This window comes from Macrobrachium rosenbergii, chromosome 24, assembly GCF_040412425.1.
Source record: "Macrobrachium rosenbergii isolate ZJJX-2024 chromosome 24, ASM4041242v1, whole genome shotgun sequence".
Lineage (NCBI taxonomy): Eukaryota > Metazoa > Arthropoda > Malacostraca > Decapoda > Palaemonidae > Macrobrachium > Macrobrachium rosenbergii.
The window spans coordinates 33,292,906-33,312,774 of NC_089764.1; the positions used below are offsets into that span (position 1 = coordinate 33,292,906).

At 37.6% G+C, this 19,869-nt stretch overlaps 1 protein-coding gene across 5 annotated transcripts in view; it reads right to left on the reverse strand.

The window, feature by feature from the left end:
• Nucleotides 1–19,869, reverse strand: part of LOC136852003 (cytospin-A-like) — a 639,159-nt gene that overhangs the window by 306,086 nt on the left and 313,204 nt on the right. Inside the window, exon 1 of one of the 5 annotated variants that reach the window (XM_067126443.1) lies at nt 5,146–5,525. The exons of the other annotated variants lie outside the window; for them this stretch is intronic. The gene's annotated coding sequence lies outside the window, so the exon portion shown is untranslated. Of the gene's footprint in view, nt 1–5,145; nt 5,526–19,869 lie in introns of those variants that run through there. 5 annotated transcript variants of the gene reach the window in all.

Here is a 19,869-nt window from a genome sequence, read left to right on the forward strand (position 1 = left end):
AATGAGAACGGAGGTATGTCGGATCAAGACGACACCGCCGGAGGGAAGCGTAGGGGAAGTTGGAGGGGGCAAACGATTAAGGCCTCAGACGCCGAAACACTTGACGCTTCATGACAGTCGCACGTTGCAGGAGCCATCACCTCCCCGTTATGTGGGGAGACGATTAAAAACAATTACAGCCGCCGCCTGGACCTAGCAGGCGACCGATGGACTTCGCCCAGACAAAGGAATTCAATTCACCAGACATCGGACTGACGATAACAAATCAGTATCGAACTTTGGAACTTAATAAAAAAAAAAAAACATACACACATACAAATCAGAGCACAAATATATTTTCAAAATCCGTATACTGTACAGTTTCGGAGAGTCATGCTCCCTCTTCAGTGGACTACCAGAACGAATTTTCCGAGATATAACTTCCAGCAGACAAAACAAACGTTGGACTTCCAGCACACAACAACAGACATTGGAGTTCCAAACACTTGATTTCAGCAGACAACAAATTTTGTTTAAGCAGACACCAGACTCAAAAAAGAGAACGCACCTTTCCAAAACAGTCGTGGAGTTCTGTGACACCGTAAGACCTAAAATGTCCGCTGACTCATAAACTTAGCAACACTGCAGTTTGTGAATATGGAAATGATAAACTGCAACCCTGATTAATGTCGAGAGAGGGAGAGAGAAATCCCACTTACCGGCGCGAAGAATTGCTTTGATGAATCGAATGCGCAAATACATCCAACAGTTGATTAATATTTAATGTTGCTGACGTGCTCACACAGCAGAATATACTTGTTATTAATTTCTCGCTTCCCTTGCTATGTCATCCTTCCAAATATTATGAAATTGTTACAATTCACTAATGTGTTCAGTTGCTTTCTTTTCCTTAAATAAAAGTGATCCGGATACATACACAAGAAGTTTCCTTCTATAAATGTGTATGCACACACAAACACACACACACACACGCGCGCGCGCAAAAAATAAATAAATAATGAACTAAGAACAGGACTAAAATTTGCGCCTTGGATACAACGATATACGATATATGATGTCATATATAAGTTACAGAATTAAATATGCTTAATTGGCTCGTTTAAATATCAGCTGAACCCTGGGAAAACATGCCCACATACCAAGTCATCCCAAAAAATAAAAAGCATTGTTTACGTATATTCATCATAAGCTGGAAAAAAAAAGAAAACATAACTTACTGTACATGACGTAATATGGGCATAATATCATCTCAAAAACAGCCTCTGATTAAAGATCAAATCAATGACATTTTAACAGCGCACTGACCTAGGCTATACTCGTACATAGACGGACAGGCAGACTTGGGTGACAAACAAAAAAACCTGCCCCGGGCTCTCTCGATCGAAAGAGAGCCAGCGAGTGAGGGAGAGAGAAAGAGAAAGAAAGGAAGACCTTGAATCGGAACTCAGGATGTCATTTAAACTAATTGTGCAAATCAGCGCACAATTTGTTACGCGCTCGTGGTTGTGCTTCAGAAGAACTTGCTTGGCGCACCCGTGGCATGAAAAATAGTGACGATGGCTTCAGGACTGAAAATGGGCCTAACATCGCACGCCTATCCGCAGAGACAACATTGTTAAACAGATAAATAACAACTGCAATCGTCCTACTGTGCACAGCACAGCATCTTCACATAAATTTTGCTTAAAGAGTTCATTAGTAATAGAGTAACGTTGGATAAGTTCAAAGAGAGAAGATAAGAAGATCATTATGTAAGCTGTATATGGTAAAAATCACAAACAATTATACCAACGATGCAGTTGGAAACTTGCATAGGCATTTATTACAGGAATGACTACGCAAAGGTACAAGTATTGGGGTTACTGTCTATTAATTCATAAGATATGACAGGGCGTCTTTGCTAACTGTCTCTTACCACTTCAGTAAAATGTAGCCTAACTTTTAACAACTTACCCCAGTAAATTTAAATATTATTCAAACACAAACGAGAACAGAACATAGCGCACCACGTATAGCCTATTCCTCTAGAATAAAAAAAAAATCCACCATTAATTCGGACAAAAGTAATTCAACAAAGCTTTAATGACATTAATTTTCCTTTAAACTCGAAAGCATAAACTGGAACGTCATTCACAGGATCATTTTAAGAACAGTGTAACTGCATGACATTATGAATAAAAGTAATTCCCATGCTCTGGCTGTAATCAGATGACGGAGACTGCACACAATTCTCTTATTTTTTTTTTTATAAGACAAGCCTGGAAGATTACGGTGAAGACACTTTAAATCTCTCAATCAAGGTCTTGGCGATAACACTCAGTACAGCAAACCGCACTGGAGGTTCTTGCTAAGCGGCTTGTTCGGATTTATTACAAAAACCGATAGGCCACATTCTTCTCTTTACAGCAGAAAGTCTACAAAACACCTCTTCCATGTATAAAGTTTCCAAACAAATGAAGTTTAAATTACATCAGTGGACTAAGTTTGACCTCTAGATCACTGGCAATGGTAATTTATTAAAAAAAACAATTGCGCTACTAACAGCATATAAATATCGTATAAACTTATAGAGACGTTGAGTACGTTTTGAAACAGGGGTCAGTTCTTCCAGAACTAAGGAAGCAAAATTCAGTTACATTTATATTCGTATTTTTTTTTTATAGTTCACCTCGGTCTTGTCCTCATTCACATTTATATACAACTGCTATGCAGTACAATTAACACAGAATTATCAAAATACACAGCAGGGGCTGCGCTATTCTATAACCTACGGATAACTACTAGTAATCAAAACCGTCTTACGGATCGTTCTAGCAACAAAACCATAAGGCGTGAGAAATGTTTAAAAAATACGACAAATACCAAGTATATGCAAATATGCGCGCGTATACATAACCTCTCTACCTCTCCTCTTTGACCTTATATGCATATGCGTACGTGTCATATTATACATAGAGAGAGAGAGAGAGAGAGAGAGAGAGATGAACATTTTGATTTATGCGACAACGCGCTATATTAAAACACCAGGCGGCTTTCATCGCAACAGAAAAAGATAGCTTGGTGAAAAACGCTACTCTCCCTCAAAATATAAAAACACATTCAAGAGGAAAAAAAAAATAACTAAAACACATGCAACATAGGCAGAACTGCCCAACTTGTTACATTGTATTGTTTATTTGTTTATGTCCCCTTTCCACGAGAATGTAGTACCATTTGCATTTCAAGCAAGAATTAACCGAGACCTTTAAAATAATCTATGCAACTAAGGCCAATCTTACCTTTCCCGTAAAATAAACTCTACTGTGACTCAAAAATCAATGAGCACAAACTGAGTAGGGGAAGGGATGATAAAAGTGAGCTGAAGCTATTCTTGGTGATTAATGCTAGTCTACACTTTTTGTTGAGCCAGTTGGCTTCTCATTATATTTATATATATATCTCATTAATCAATCCGTCAATAAGACAGCAACGCCCGCAATTCCCTTCCCAAACACAAACACAAACGTATGTGTGTATATATATATATATATATATATATATATATATATATATATATATATATATATATATATATATATGTATGTATGTGTATGTGTATATATATATATATGCATATCGATAGTGCATGTATATGTATAAAGGTGCTAAATAATACCTAATGCCTTCTTTTTCCGTAAACACCCATATATGAATTCAGTTTAAAATATGACCTACGTTGAAACTTGAGACAATAAAACTCATTCTACAGTAAGTTCGAAATTAAAATCCATCAAATCTACGCCAGTCAAAATTAATGTCAAGCAGTAGGCCTACATACAATAATTCTGTTGTCTTCAGAAGCAGTAGAGTTTAGAAGCAAAACCACCAGCATCTTACAGAGAAGAGTGCCCCAACAAAGATCACCACACCATACTTTAAATTCGATCGTGTTACAATACACGTGAACTTATGTTTTCGTCATATGAACATTAGACCGAAACTAGAATTCCTTATAACCACAAAGTCGTTCGCAAAATCCACACTGACACCGCATCACATCTGGTAGACCATGATTTTGGCATCATACTAGGATTACCATTGTCACCTACTCGTAACCCATATTCAACATGAACTGCATACAATTTCTGAAATTCTGCAATAGCGACTCCATCATGACAACACGATTTCAACATCATGATTATTCTCAGATTATGTACCAACAAACGTACAAAACCAGATACAGGAAAATTATGTTCATAAAAAATCCGAATTAGGCTCCACAGCATCGGTGATAATTCAGAATTAAAATTCCATTACAATTCCAAGGTGGGGGTTTGAAACCATGAAGAGTAGGGGGGCAGCGATACAAAGAACCAAAGGTTAACAGCGCACAACCGTAGGCCTACACGAAGGTGAGATAACATCAAAGGTATCAGTTTTGGGGGGTGGGCCTACTCGCTGGAAACTGGCCTTTCATGGTGACGTTATTACAACACAAAACTTAAATATCTGTGTTTTTCAACACCAATTAACTACATTTAGCCTATGCCCTTCCTGGGAATGTTAATGGCCAGCCCTATGAGAGCTGATGGCCAGCTCAGTGGTCTGGTTAAACTATTTTAATAAAAATAATAATGTATACTTGAGTCGTTTGTTGTATAAGTATGTATGTCCGTTCAATGGTGATGGTTGTTTGTTGTTATCACGGAGAACTGCTGTTAAGGTTTTATTATATATACATTTATGGTTTGTACTGTTAACGTTTTCTGATGCTTTCTGTATAACAGCGAGTCTAGTTTCTGGAACTGAATCGTTAGGATCACCATGGATCCTTGTCTGGGAATAAACTACGCTTAAAATAGACCCCAACGTTTATTTGGACCTGGGATAATATATTACATGGCGCAGTGAGTAGGGAAGTTATGGAAAGGAGACGCAACCAGCCTACAATACTGCTGTAACTACTTCTGCAACGCAGTATTTAGAAGCAACCGAATGCCTGTTCTCTTGAAAATTCGGCAACGACAAACAAAAAAGCATTTTTCGCCCCCATCAACAAGTGTCTTAAGTGTCTTACACTGGGGGAAAAGCCTCCCTTAAATCCGGAACATCTCAATAAGCGTGTCAATACGTAAATCACGAAGCCTCCTCCACCATATAACTCACCCATTTTGAAGAGATGAAACAACTTCAGGTCAGCAAGATCCCAGAGAGTCCCAACAACGTCACCAAAATACTGTCACTCTTTTATATATATATATAAAAAAATACAAATCGGTCTGAACGAATTCCACTTAATGACGACGGATGCTTTGGACGAGTCTTTGACGACGAATCACATCATTTACAGTTTGATTCCGCGAAGGAACAATTTAAGTCTGCTCTGTAAAGGAATCCCGCTCACTGTCACCACCTGTCAAAAAGGTTCAGCCGTCACGTGAATTAAATAGACGGAAAATCCCTCGCGACGTCGCACACAAGGGGTCCGATCAGGCTCCCGGACACAAACACACTACTGCCTTGCCTCTCAGACCGAGCTGGTCTGCAGACGACACCCCCAACGTTCCAGAGTTGCCAGTTTCCAAATAATCTCCTTCCGTTTTAGTTAGTTTGCTCGTAAATCTGACGTATCGTTAATCGTATTAATCGTATTATGCTTTCCCGTTTCGACAAATAGTTCGGAGGTCTTCTCGTGATAGATGTTCAAATGTAAAGTTATTGAGAGCATCGGAACAACTCGCCTCGCACGAAAGTATGTCGTTAGATATTATACGTTACACCATCAAATATATTGCCACACTGTTTTTACCATAAAACCCCCGTCTCTCGCCCGTGTGCTTTCAAAGATATTTTTGTAAGGGCTGCGATAAGATCTACAGTTTGTATATTGATAGCGCTAATAATTACTCTCCAGCGCAAGAATATGAATAATGATTTCTCAGATATAACTCCTGATCTCTCATCTTATGTAAAGGGAGGACGAGGCGCTGTTTGTTTACATCAGGTGTTACTCTCTCGCATCGAGATGAGAAAAAGCTCTTCCCCTGAATGTCTTGACGTTCATTTGACAGGTAACATACCGACATATGTACAAAAAAAAAAAAAAATACTGAAAACACCCAAATGAAACAAAAACAGGAGATAAAGCTTCACTTGCAAATCAATGCATGCTTGAGTATATGACTCACGGGGTCTCTCCCGAGTTGATGTGGTGTACACCCTCTTGGCAGGGAGCCTGCATTTAGCGTGGCTGAAGCCCAGAGACATTTAAATATGCAGAAAATTATCACCGGCACAGTACTTCTTCCAAGCATGAGTAAAGTATTCCAGCGGCCTTGTTTAAATTACTTTACAAAGTCCACTGTTTTCTCTCTCGTGATGTACTGCTCAAGAAAGACCATGCAAAAACCAATAAATTTTTTTTTTTTTTTCACACCCCACGCTCTCTCTCTTTTCTCTGTCACAGTCCTAACGTAACATGTCACTAAACCAGTATATCAAATAAAAAGAGTATAAACTTGATCGGTTAATGCTCAATTGTAAAATGGAAATGCATCGAAACCTTTGACATTTCGATATAAAACCTAGTCAATACCTGATTCAGATCCGCAGTCTTTAGGCTAATCCTACTTTATCACGTTAGCTTCAATGTATTTCATCTCTCTGTTAACGAAAATTTTGATTAAACTGAGTTTCTTTAAAAACTCTTCAGATTGACATCAACTTGAAATCTCTCCAAAATGGCTTGGCATTCAACGCTATAAATCAAGGGATAACAAGAAATACTAGTGGGTATAATTCTTACATCCGCACATAAAAACGTGAGTATTTACAGCACATATCACAAGAGAGAGACAAGCAGTAAGTGGCTTTGGAAAACCTCAATGAAATTCGATATATTTATGACATAAATTGCAAAGCTGAGGAACAATTTGAAATGATGTGAAATATGATCATATGCGATAAAGTACTTTAGGCATTACAGAGAGCTACATGCTGTTGTTGAAATATCGCCTTAGTTTTGAAACGAGAGAGAGAGAGAGAGAGAGAGAGAGAGAGAGAGAGAGAGAGAGAGAGAGAGAGAGAGAGAGAGAGAGAGAGAGAAGTCATTGGAAACTCGTGATCACTACAGTACAATCATAATCACCCATTTCTTTTGAGAAATATGTTTCTCCATTGGGAGGGATTACGGAAAATCTACCACATTTCACAATATGAAGCTTCATATTATACTGTGGGAATCTGTAGCACTCCAGGTAATATTGGGTAATACTGTCAGTGACTGAGAAGGAAAATCCATATGATGAAAAACATCATTTCACATCGTGAGCCAAAATGTGTCAAAATACGCATGTCATTGAAATTTGCAAAAATAATGTGAAATGTTTTCACGGGTGGGGAGTTTCACACATCCAAAGGCTCAGTTGAAAAGAATAAGTCAGAAAACAATCAAGGAAACCAACATTACTAATGGCAGTAATAATAAAAAACAAGTAAAAAATGCGCCGAAGTTTCTTCGGCGCAATCGAGTTTTCTGTACAGCGTATAATCAAGGAGACCGAAAATAGATCTGTCTTTCGGTAGTCTCGGTATAATGCTGTATGGAACCGCGGCCGGCCCATGAAACTTTCAGTCACGACCCGGTGGTGGCCTGTCCTATAGATTTGCCAGAAGCACGATCATGGCTAACTTTAAATTAAATAAAATAAAAACTACTGAGGCTATAGGGTTGCAATTTGGTATGTTTGATGATTGGAGGGTGGATGATCAACATAGCAATTAACAGCCCTCTAGCCTCAATAGTTTTTTAAGATCTGAGGGCGGGACAGAAAAATTGCGGACGGACAGACAAAGTCATCTCAACAGTTTTATTTTACAGAAACCTAAAATTACTGACTGTACCGATGATGATGATGATGACGTATTAGGAATAACAACCATCAGTCTAAAGTAATTCATTTCTTTGTAAGATTCTTAATCAAGTTCATGTCACTCTATCACGTCCAAACGACCCTCTCGCGTCATTAGTTTGTGTTTGAAATAAATAATCTTAATGACATTTCAATGACCTTCCCTGTCATTTTTAACTGAACTGTTTATTTAAATTGTTTAGTTACAGCAGGCAAAGACAACAGCTCCCACACACAATAGCCCCATTTCTCTGTCGACCTTCCTTGGTCATTAAAAATGTAGATTAATGCAAAACCACGGATATAGTAATTATATACAGGAACATCACATTCCCGCACATTAAGTACACCTTAGTTTAACCAGACCACTGAGCTGATTAACAGCTCTCCTAGAGAGGGCTGGCCCGAAGGATTAGACTTATTTTACGTGGCTAAGAATCAATTGGTTACCTAGCAACGGGACCTACAGCTTACTGTGGAAGCCGAACCACATTATAACGAGAAATAAATTCCTCTAATTCTTCACTGGCCGGGAGGAGAATCGAACGCGGGACCAGCAGAGTGCTCGCTGAGAACGATACCCATCCGTACAATGAGGAACAATGATTCAGAAGGACAATGACACTTTTTCTCGGAGAAAGAGCAAGCTACGTTTCCTTACATCATCTCCAGAAACAGAATACAAGGACTTACGTGTAATGTTAACCTCAAAGATAATCCGCCTTGAATACGTTGTTTATTATTACACATTAAAATTACACCAAGTACGTACGGATGCTGCAACTCAGCGAACATTTACCTGAAAAAGAGGAAAAAGAATCATCAGTCAAGTCGAGTACAAGTACTTCATTAATATACAAACAGACTGCCTTACAATAGGAGGAGGAAGCTTTACTTTATCACAGAAGCGGGGGCGATGGGAAGAAATTAATGCATTTTGCTGATTAATTAAAAACTAATACGGACAACACCACAACTAAAAATGAAAAAATATAAAATTTGAAAATCATCTAACCATACGTACAGGAGCAGATCTTACGCAATAAGAAGGAATGTCACAAAACATATTATAATTACATATAATATTACATTAAACTTTGCGAGGAACCATTAATTACCCTCGACTGTATATGAAAATACTTGGGTGCTTGACATAAAATGAGCCCTTGATAAATAAAAAATTCGAGGACGGAATTCATCAGCATTTATAATGATTATATAAAATAATATTTACAATATCAATGAAGGCAAAATAATACCAATAACAACCACATAGCAAAAATGAGGGAGTAAAGCAAATGAAATATGTTTGAAGATCAAAACCGAACATGTATACACGTCGCAGACTCCTGCGACAGATCTCTGATCAAGTGGAATTCTTTTCCCAGTACGGGTCTTCTTCAAATAATGAAAAATTTATAGCGACGCAAAATAATTCATAATTATATTCATTAGACGGACGGAATGAAAACCAGCGCCCAAATGCAGGAAATGACGTCACGATGACCAATTTATTTCCCGTGGGTGAAATCTAAAACCTTCGCTCTGCCATCAAGTATCACATCGTTCTCCTAATAAAAGCGCCTCTAAATTTGGCTACAGGAAGCCAATTAAAGGTTTACAAAACTAATTGCGCGATAAGGGGATAAAAAAACTGGTTTTGCCTGCTGTAAAAACTCGGTTTTGACTATCGCCTCATCTTACAGGTCCTCAGACCTCCGAACCGGGGCCTTATCGTTTCGAGACACGATGGCGATGATGATGAAGTCACTGCTGGTGATAAGACCTATCGTTACAGGACCAGGGGCAAATAAACGCTAAAGTTACCTAGAATAGCGATTCTGGTGGACTTTTAACTACAGCAAAAAACAGTTACTACGCCTACTAAAGTTCTTTCTTAAAAAGGCACACGATTTTGTAAGGCAAAACCAAACTGAGCCTAAGAACGGTTGGAGATATTGTTCATAACATGCCTTAGTTCTTTATCTGGGGGACAGTGTCCTGAGAACTCAAAATATTCTCGAGAATCAGTGTTAGTTGAACTTACTTTTACAATTACTAGTTCCAGTCAAATTACATTTTAAATTAATCAAAAATTGTTTTGCATCTGCAGTTCCAGAACTGGTACTTATCAAATGTATTTAAACGTTGTTTGACACCTGACCTTTGCCAAGTTTTTACACACACATCTTCCTCTGTATATAGAGAGTGAGACAAAGAAAGAGCGAGATTTTGTTGCTTTTTAAAACTTCAACAATTCTACCTTATATTTTTAAGTTAGTCATAATCTTCCGGTTAGAATTTTCATTTTAAGTATCTATCATAATGTCTTTGTAAGCGTCCATGACGTAATGCTGTAAAATTCAAACGGTGAAATGATTTTAACGCTTAAAATATATTAAATGGATGCATACATAAAAATAGTATGAGACATCCCCGAAGGGAAAAGTTATGATAGCTGCGTTTTGATTCTGAATTCCCTTTATCATATAGGTAGAATTCCCTTTATCATATAGGTAGAATTCCCTTTATCATATAGGTAAAATTCCCTTTATCATATAGGTAAAATTCCCTTTATCATATAGGTAAAATTTCCTTCATCATATAGGTAGAATTCCCTTTATCATATAGGTAGAATTCTCTTTATCATATAGGTAGAATTCCCTTTATCAGATAGGTAAAATTCCCTTTATCATATAGGTAGAATTTCCTTTATCATATATGTAGAATTCCCTTTATCATATAGGTAGAATTCCCTTTATCATATAGGTAGAATTCCCTTTATCATATAGGTAAAATTCCCTTTATCATATAGGTAAAATTCCCTTTATCATATAGGTAAAATTCCCTTTATCATATAGGTAAAATTCCCTTTATCATATAGGTAAAATTCCCTTTATCATATGGGTAGGAGAGGCCTAACAAAGAAAGGATCCAGACAAAAGGAGGGACGAGATGAGCCTTAGAACAAAGAACCATTAAAACGGACTCTGGTCAGGAATTGTGGCCATGCAAAGCTGAAAGGAAATTCATATGTCGAATGAGGAGAGGCTCACTTTAAGGCCAGGTTCCTCAGGTGGTTGTGGTTAGGATATTTCCAAGGTATTAAGGATGCAACAAGGAACGTTTTCCTTGGCTTCTATTTTCAAACCATCTGAACGACTGTCGTCACACGCAGTCGTGACCAGAAGGGGCTACCTCATTTTCATGTCATTATTCATTCATCTCTTTGGGGGACGACGCGATTTTCTAGCCGCAGGCCAACGAATCTGGCAATCTCTCGTCCTTTTCTAGTCCGGAGGTGGGAATTACAGAAAGTGACCCGATTGTAGGTCGAGAACCTAAAAATTATATATTTTTTTATTAAACAAGTGTAGATGGTTAATTTTTGCATTATACCGACATGAGTTATTTCTGGTAGGCGTGGCCGATCTGACCTGGGAAAATACACGGTGGGTTCAGAGAGAGAGAGAAAAAAAGCAGAAACTGATTATGCCTATTTAGGCACAATCACTTTCTGCTTTTTTGGGGTTTCTGCTATTTAGGGCATTTATTCGTCACCACTGTTGTTATCATAACCTTTTCCCTTTTTTGCAGCGAATAATCATAATAACAGCATCATCCACTTATCCATAAAGTAACAGCTGAACCGTGCTTTTCTTTCACTGCACTCTGTCTGAGAGACAGAGAGACAGAGAAAGAGCCTTGATGCGTTCTGTGATCTTTTCTGTGAATGCCTTTGTGCACAGGGCTCTCTCTACGTGCGAGTGGGAGTGTATCTCTATGCGGATGTGCGTGTGAGGAATCCTCTGGTCGCAAGGAAGTATGCACGCAAGCGTTTATATTTTTGTTTACAAGACCTGTCACCATCATCATCATCATCATCTCATCTGCGTTTAGAAAGCGAGCACGCGTGCGAGGTTTGTTTACGATGGTATGTGTGTTTGTGTGAGTGTGTCTTCGTTCCGCGTGTTTATTCAAGAAAGTGTCCCCGTGCCTGAGGAGTGCGCAAGTGAGTCTGCTGAACGCGCAGGCCGAAGGGAAGGGCAACTCAGTACCTTGATTTAGATGAAGCCGGGAACAAGAAAGGATGAGACAGTTGAAAGAGAAGAGGTTACACAGTCATGGAAAATTAGGCGTCCATTGTGTTTTCCATTTTCCCTTCAGCTCAGAGGGAAATTCCCCAGCAGTGTATAAACGTACTTGCCCAGTTCATGCCAACAGTCGGTTTTCCAATGGTTTTCTGGGCAATAATTCTGAAATTCACCCACCCGCATCTGTTTGACAATTTTCAAGTATAAAAATGCTATATGCTTTCAGAAAAAGCCAAATGGGAGGCAGGGTGCTGTCTCGTCAACACATGATTCTATCTTTTATCGCTCTACTAGAAATCAGCGAATATATATACGAGTATATATATATATATATATATATATATATATATATATATATATATATATTGAGCCTTTCAGATGCTTTCAGTCAGAAACATGCCAAGCGCCATCCTGGGCCAAAGTATTTTAAATTTAATTTATTATATTTTAAAAATGGCACTTGGCATGTTTCTCGACTGAAAAGCTAAGCTCATATATATATATATATATATATATATATATATATATATATACATATATACATGAAACTTTTCTTCATTACAGAGCAATTTTACTCTACTGAAGGGCAGCTCTCCTTCCTATAACAAGTGGAAGACGCGAACCAAGAACTCTCAGGACTTAATAACTTAGAGTCGAATTGCATTCTACGAAATGAGCCAATCTTTGTCTCTCTGGATTATGTCTTCGAAGTATATCTAATTGTCCGCAACCACCCTCCCTTAACTGTGTGGCATGCAATGCTTTCCCATATAATAAAAAAAGGCAGAGAGAGAGAGAGAGAGAGAGAGAGAGAGAGAGAGAGAGAGAGAGAGAGAGAGAGAGAGAGAGAAATTTCAATATACAAAGACGTCTTCCAATTCAGGCGCTTGACAAGAAGTAAACCAACAACGGGATAAATCTAAAGCAGTAACCAAAAGCAACATTGAAAAGAAGAAGGAAGATGAATAATAAAAATATAAAATAACGACAGATGGCGATTCAGAACTGCTACTCCCGCCTTTACGGGCAAACGCCGCTCCGCGACTGCAGCAGAAAATGGCCAGATATTGCTCATCGAGAAGAAACTGCCCATTCCGGCCCCTAGCATCTCGCCAAATTAGGCAAATTCGTGGGAGAGTTCTTATTTGGTCAGAGGGCAGTACTGGTGTATCGTCGTGTTGGGATTACAAGAAAGCATGCATTAACGGAGCAAAATCGAACGGTCAGCTGAACAGGCGAGCAAGATGCTCTTCTCGGAGAGATTTAAATGAGGACCATTTTCTCCTTCCGGGTGCGACGTACGAATTTTCCCACGCATTTGCATAAACACGCGCGCGCTACTATTTCTCATTATAGGAGCCATGTGACTCTCAAGACGTAAACGATGTGTTGAAGGGCGATAGAGTCTGCATGGTGCAAGAAATTGAATCACTGTCCCGCGTGCTGGATTGTTTCGTGCATGAACATTTGCATTTTTCATCCTACTGATGTTTGGACGCAATCTGCCCATCCTTAATCAAGGGACGAAAGCCCACATTCCATAGTATTAGTCCCAATACAATTAAAAAGTGAAGCTAGACTTAACGGATCCACCTAGCTTTTCCGACTACACACAAACACACACACACACACACACACACACACACACACACACACATATATATATATATATATATATATATATATATATATATATATATATATATATATATATATATATATATATATATATCCACAAAAAGCTAACAATGTAAAATGACAATTTTGGACCTTATAGAAAAAAAATGTAAAAAAAAAAAAAAAAAAACTCCGTCCTCCATCATATGTGAATCTGTACCTGGAAGTAATTCTTTCCGTCCATGATAACAGCAATCCGACGTTACTTCTTTTACCTTTTTTTTTTTTTATCCCTCTCCCTTGTTCCCCCATCTCAAAGTGCTGGCACGTTCCCTTCCGTGGTCGGTTATTTCTCTGTTGTTTTCATTTCCGGTCGTCAACATTTTTTCTTACGATTTTCGTTTCATTATGACCATAACTTTCTTCCACTGAGCATCCTCAATAATCTAAATAATCTAAAAGTCTCGAAAGAAAGGTGAGATATGTTTCTTGGACAGCTTTCAATTTAAAAATCGTGTGTTCAGAATACCCATGAAACGGTATAGATAAAACATTACACCTGCGTTTCTGCAGATTTAGTAAACTGAAAAGTGTGACCACTGCATTCGACCACAACCCCCCAACAAATTTTAATTTTTACTATTACAAACTTGGTGCTTCCATACTGTCTAGAATTAAGAAGACTTTGTGTTTGTTCAAAACACCGCACAGTTCGGAACTATAACTCGGGAAAAACATTCTTGATTTTGTCAATATCGTGTGAATTAATAAAGAATTATATTTCATTAGGAAGACGGGGAAACAACGAATATAGTCATATGTAATTAGATTTAATTTTATATACACTGACCCAAATATTCTTTTCCGGGTTATAGCTAACATTCTTTCACCATTACACGTCATGACAAAAAAAAAAAAAAAAATGCACCTCTAGAGAAATCTTTATATACATACATATACATATATATATATATATATATATATATATATATATATATATATATATATATATATATATATTATATAATTTATACGTATATATATACATATATATATTATATAAAGGCCGAAAAAGGCTCAAAAACAGTAACAATTAGAGAAGAAACCATTCTCATCTGCAGCCCATTTGCAATACACAGCATGACGTAACAATGATCAGGTTTCACGACAGGAATCTAAAAAAAATTTCTACAGCCAATTGACAACGATCAATAAAAAAAAAGGGGGCGAATTCACGACCAGAATGAAACTATAGGTCACAAGAGGACAAAGTGGAAGGTTGTCAAGGCTAAATGATAAACAACTTCACAGTATGGACCAGAATTTTAGACAGTTTGCTAAGGAAAAATCTGCAGTGTAGGTGAGAAAACCGCAAGATGCATCTGGTACTATGTGTGGCAGGCTTTGTTTATCCTGTTTACAAAGCCAAAAGGAAAAAAAATCTACCGAAAGAAATAAAAAGGTGAAAACATCTTCCATCACTGTACATTCTCAGAGTCCGATTTTACAACGGACGTAAAATTCACACGTTACGCTTTCTGCCTACGACGCTGACATTTCTTCAGCGAACACTTTGCTTTCCTTTTAACAGCGTTTTCATTTTCTCCAGAGTCAAAATAATGCTTTTACTTCTCCTCAGCAAGGAGAATGCACTGCTGCTCCATCTTCTTATGGGAGGAAAGAACGATTTTTAAATTTCCTCCATGAGTAAATTTTTTTTTTTGTAATATTCTTTATAGAGCATGGCGTGTAGCTTTCCAGTAGAGAAAATGGATTATATAGTCTTCACTGGTCAAGTCATTCTGTTTACCAATTCAGCGAGTGAAGAGGTTTCAGCTCACTTCAGTGAAAAAAGTTAATTCCCGAAAAGGAAATTACTCTAATATTTCCTCAAACAAAACAATATTTAGCAGCATCAGAAACTTCCGTACGTTTCTGCCAAGGTTTTTAAATATCACCATTGAATAAGGGTTTAAGAATAGATAGTTATTTTGACTTTCCCTGGTGAGGAAAATTTTTGTTTTCCTCAGTCCTGGAAAGTTTTTAGTTTTCCCAGAAGAGTTTACAGTGGTTTTCAGTCCTCAGCCCTGGAAAGTTTTTAGTTTTCCCAGAAGAGTTTACAGTGGTTTTCAGTCCTCAGCCCTGGAAAGTTTTTAGTTTTCCCAGAAGAGTTTATAGTGGTTTTCAGTCCTCAGCCCTGGAAAGTTTATAGTTTTCCCAGAAGACTTTATAGTGATTTTCAGTATTCTCCTCAGCAGAGAATGCATCGTAGACTTCATCAGCGAAATCATTTTCGTAATCTTTTGTGAGGAAGTCACAAAATTTTCCTCAGGGCGTCAAAGAGTTTTTACTCCTCCCAAAGTGGCACGTTGCAAAAAAGAAAAAAAAAAATCTCCACAAAAGAACGTTGTGCAATTTGGTGTTTCGTGCAGTGCCGAATCAAGAATGATGATGATCATGCGTGGTGTCATGGGAGATAGATCTCCCGGCGCAGGTTTACACCCACCACTACAAAGCTACTCTCCCATTTTAGAAGGGGATGTGCAGCACGAGTTTTCAAAAATGCTACGACGCAAAATTGTACAAATGACATCAGAACTTATGCTATTACCTTCTGGGGAACATTAAAGATATCTAAGACACATCTAATCTTTATGAATGATTATATACACTCACATACATTATGTATGTGTGTATGTCTATGTACGCATGCATATGTGTATATGTATATATATAAATATATGAAATTTACACACATATATATAAATATGCTTAAAATTACGATAGCACGTGATATGCATAATACATATGTACCACAATGAAAGTGAAACACGGAGTATAAATCCTGACCAGTTTCGCATTAAAGATATCTAGATATATAGCAGAATCTGGGAAGGATTTTTACTCAGAGTTTCACATTCTTTATGTTACATGTTCATATATATATATATATATATATATATATATATATATATATATATATATATATATATATATATATATATATATATATATATATATATATATATATATATATATATATATATAGATATAGAGAGAGAGAGAGAGAGAGAGAGAGAGAGAGAGAGAGAGAGAGAGAGAGAGAGAGAGAGAGATTTTCCAAATGTTTACACGGTATGGGGCTACAAAGTCCATTTCCCCATCCATTTAATGACTTTCAAGCACCACAGAGCACCAAGAATACTATTCATTCTATTTCCCGTGTATCCTTCAGAAATGAAATGGTGTGGCATAAGAAGTTTATGGGCATTTCTTTCAAGCATGAGCCTCACAGACTTCCATTAAGTGCTTCTCTATATCATGACCCAGTATATTTGTATCCCTAGCCTATGGCACTTCCTAGAGCGGTCCTAAATTAAGTGTCTGACCTGACATATATGGCTGCGTTGGCCTTAGGTGGTGTGTCGTTCTATGGCTGACCAAGGTGTCTGAGGTATCTCTGGATAATGGACTCCTTCCAGAGGAATGGAGGCTGTATAGTATAATTCTGATTCAGAAAGTGAGGCTAATGACTGAAGGCCTGATAGAGTAAGTTCAGACAGAGAAGACGATTCCTGCAACAAGGGTTTCTTACGAAACAGCTTTGCAGGAAGTTTAAGGGCAAAGAAATATTGTTATGTGTAACATATATAAGCCTATAGAAAAGCTTACGACAGTGTTGATAGAGATGCAGTGCCAATGGTAAAGCGTTTCTTAGAATATATGGGCAGATGAGTTACTGTTGTAGTTTACAAGAGGGCCTGAGACAAGGTTGCATTATGTCGTCTTGGTTAGTTAATATCTTAATGAATGGAATGATGCCGTAAGTTATTAAAAAAAAAAGGTTGATATAGATGAAAGAATGCAGGATAAGAAAAGGCGTTGTGAATGGGATGTGGGGTGGCTGGTGCTTGCATACGACAGTACTGACGGGGGATACAAAAGCAAAACTGCAACACCAAGCGGAAGAGTTTCAAAGTGTTGCCACACAAGAAAGCTGCAAGTGAATATGAACAGTTGTAAGATTATGAGGCTAAATGGAAACTCGGAAAATGGAGCAATGACTGGTAATAGGGATGACAGAAAAATGATAGCAGTTGATTCGTTCAGATATTTAGTAGCAAATGTAGCAAGTGGCGTTAAGACGAGAGAACAGATGCGTCACAGAATAGGTGAAGGAAGACTAGTAGCCGGGTGAGTGCGGAAGACCTGGAATAGAAATGGAAGCCAATGCTGAAACGTAGGAAGGGCTTGTTGAGCAAACATTCTTTCGTGGAAGTAAAGTGTGATTCCTGCATGCAAGTGAGGTAAAGCCCGTTAGATAAATTTGTTTGTGTACTGTGGTAAGAAGGACTAAGGGTTTGGGGGAGGGGGGATACTGAAAATAAATGAAATAGTAAAAATCTCAGAACAGGTGACAACATGGACATGATGTACAGGTGAAACGGAAAACGCACTGGAACGGACAGGCACTTCTATCTACGAAGTAAAAGAATGTATGCAAGCTGCAGTTGAGGGGCGCAGTGTGTGTCTGTGCGTGTGTAAGGGGGGTTCAATTTGCTGCTGATAAGCCTTCTGTATAGACGTAGGAAGTGGCCAAGGTTGGCAAGTTTACTACACACTGGGTTCATCCACGGTATAAAGAAAGTAATAGCAACCATTGCTGTGATTTATTTTCTCTGGATATACCACTAGTATATATAATATATATATATATATATATATATATATATATATATAATTTTTATTGTTCTGCTTACTAAATCCCATTTTCTGTATTCTACTCTCAGAACGACTCGGATTCAAGTGACGATAATGACCTTCCTTGCATGTACGATTGTACCATATATTACACTAAATAGTTAAATTATAGTCACATTCTTCCTGCACGACATAAAAGTCACGTAAAACGAAACTTTTTTTTTTTTTATCTTATCTTCAGAAGTACCACATATATTAAAACTGATGCCACTCCTTTTGTCCTCGCATTAAAAAATTAGACTTAAACTTCTTCAAGAATAAAAATGTAAAGAAAAATCCACTGTTATCACGAGAGAATACAATCATTATTTCAAACCCCTAAAAAAGAAAAAAAATATGACAAAAGGTCTTAGAAAGTTACGAAAACGAAGTGGTAATTTAAATTCAGTTTAGTCATTTGAAACCACAGCCAACAAATAAGAGCAATGGACTCTGATACAAAAAAGGAAAAAAAATAAAAGTGTTGAGAAACAAAACCAACACAGAACGCTGTCCTTCGATTTACGTATGAAAGCTGCGATATTTCTCACCAAGCATTTCCACACAGGTAACATGACATTACACTCAATTTCATGACTCGTCACTTCTCTCTAGGAAAATAGTCGATGAAAATTTAGGTGCTTGTAGATGTGAGAGTGCGTATACGAGAGAGAGAGAGAGAGAGAGAGAGAGAGAGAGAGAGAGAGAGAGAGAGAGAGAGAGAGAGAGAGAGAGACTGACTTCCCCTGAGCCACGAGAGACGTACATGGCCGCACAATATTGTTTTACCCTTGAGGGAACTTGTTACATGACATTACTTCGCATGAGAGATCTCAATGGGTAAAGTGTCACCTTAAAATCCGGCAATATTTTTTTTTCTCTGTACTTTACGTACGAAGGAAATATGAAACTTTATTGCACCTTATATAAGGTCGCGTCATTGGTCCACAAGGTAAAATGAGATCGCTGTACAGTTGATATTAATTCATATCAAAGAGCCCTAAAACAGAGATAATAATTCATGATGGATAAATCCAATACAACAATAAAATCTGCCCAATCATATTTTAATCGCAGCTGAAAACATTTCGTTATTTCTTTTAGTAATCGAAGTGGCCTCATCACCATTGGTAGCAGCAGCACCAGAAGTACTCTTTTTGACCACAATGACAGACGATTTCTGAGTGTTTTCGATAATTCAAGAACTTGAAAACTCCAACAAAAGAAATCCAAGTACAAGGACCAAGAGCTGAAAACAGTTCCCTGAAGATCCCTACAGTTTCCATATTTAAAAAGTTTCCTGTTTCTTTATCTTTTATTCTACTGGTGGGTCTGAACCAACACTCGTGGAGCGAAGATCCAATGACAAATAATACCTTATTCTACATGATTACGATTTGTCAAAACCTGAGTGAAGTTTTTAAAACACAGGGTAAATCATATCTCATCTTCGGAAAAGATTCTCGAACCTTCAGTTATTGTAAATTGTTTTGGATAAGTGAGATCCAATTTTCTGGTAACATTATCTA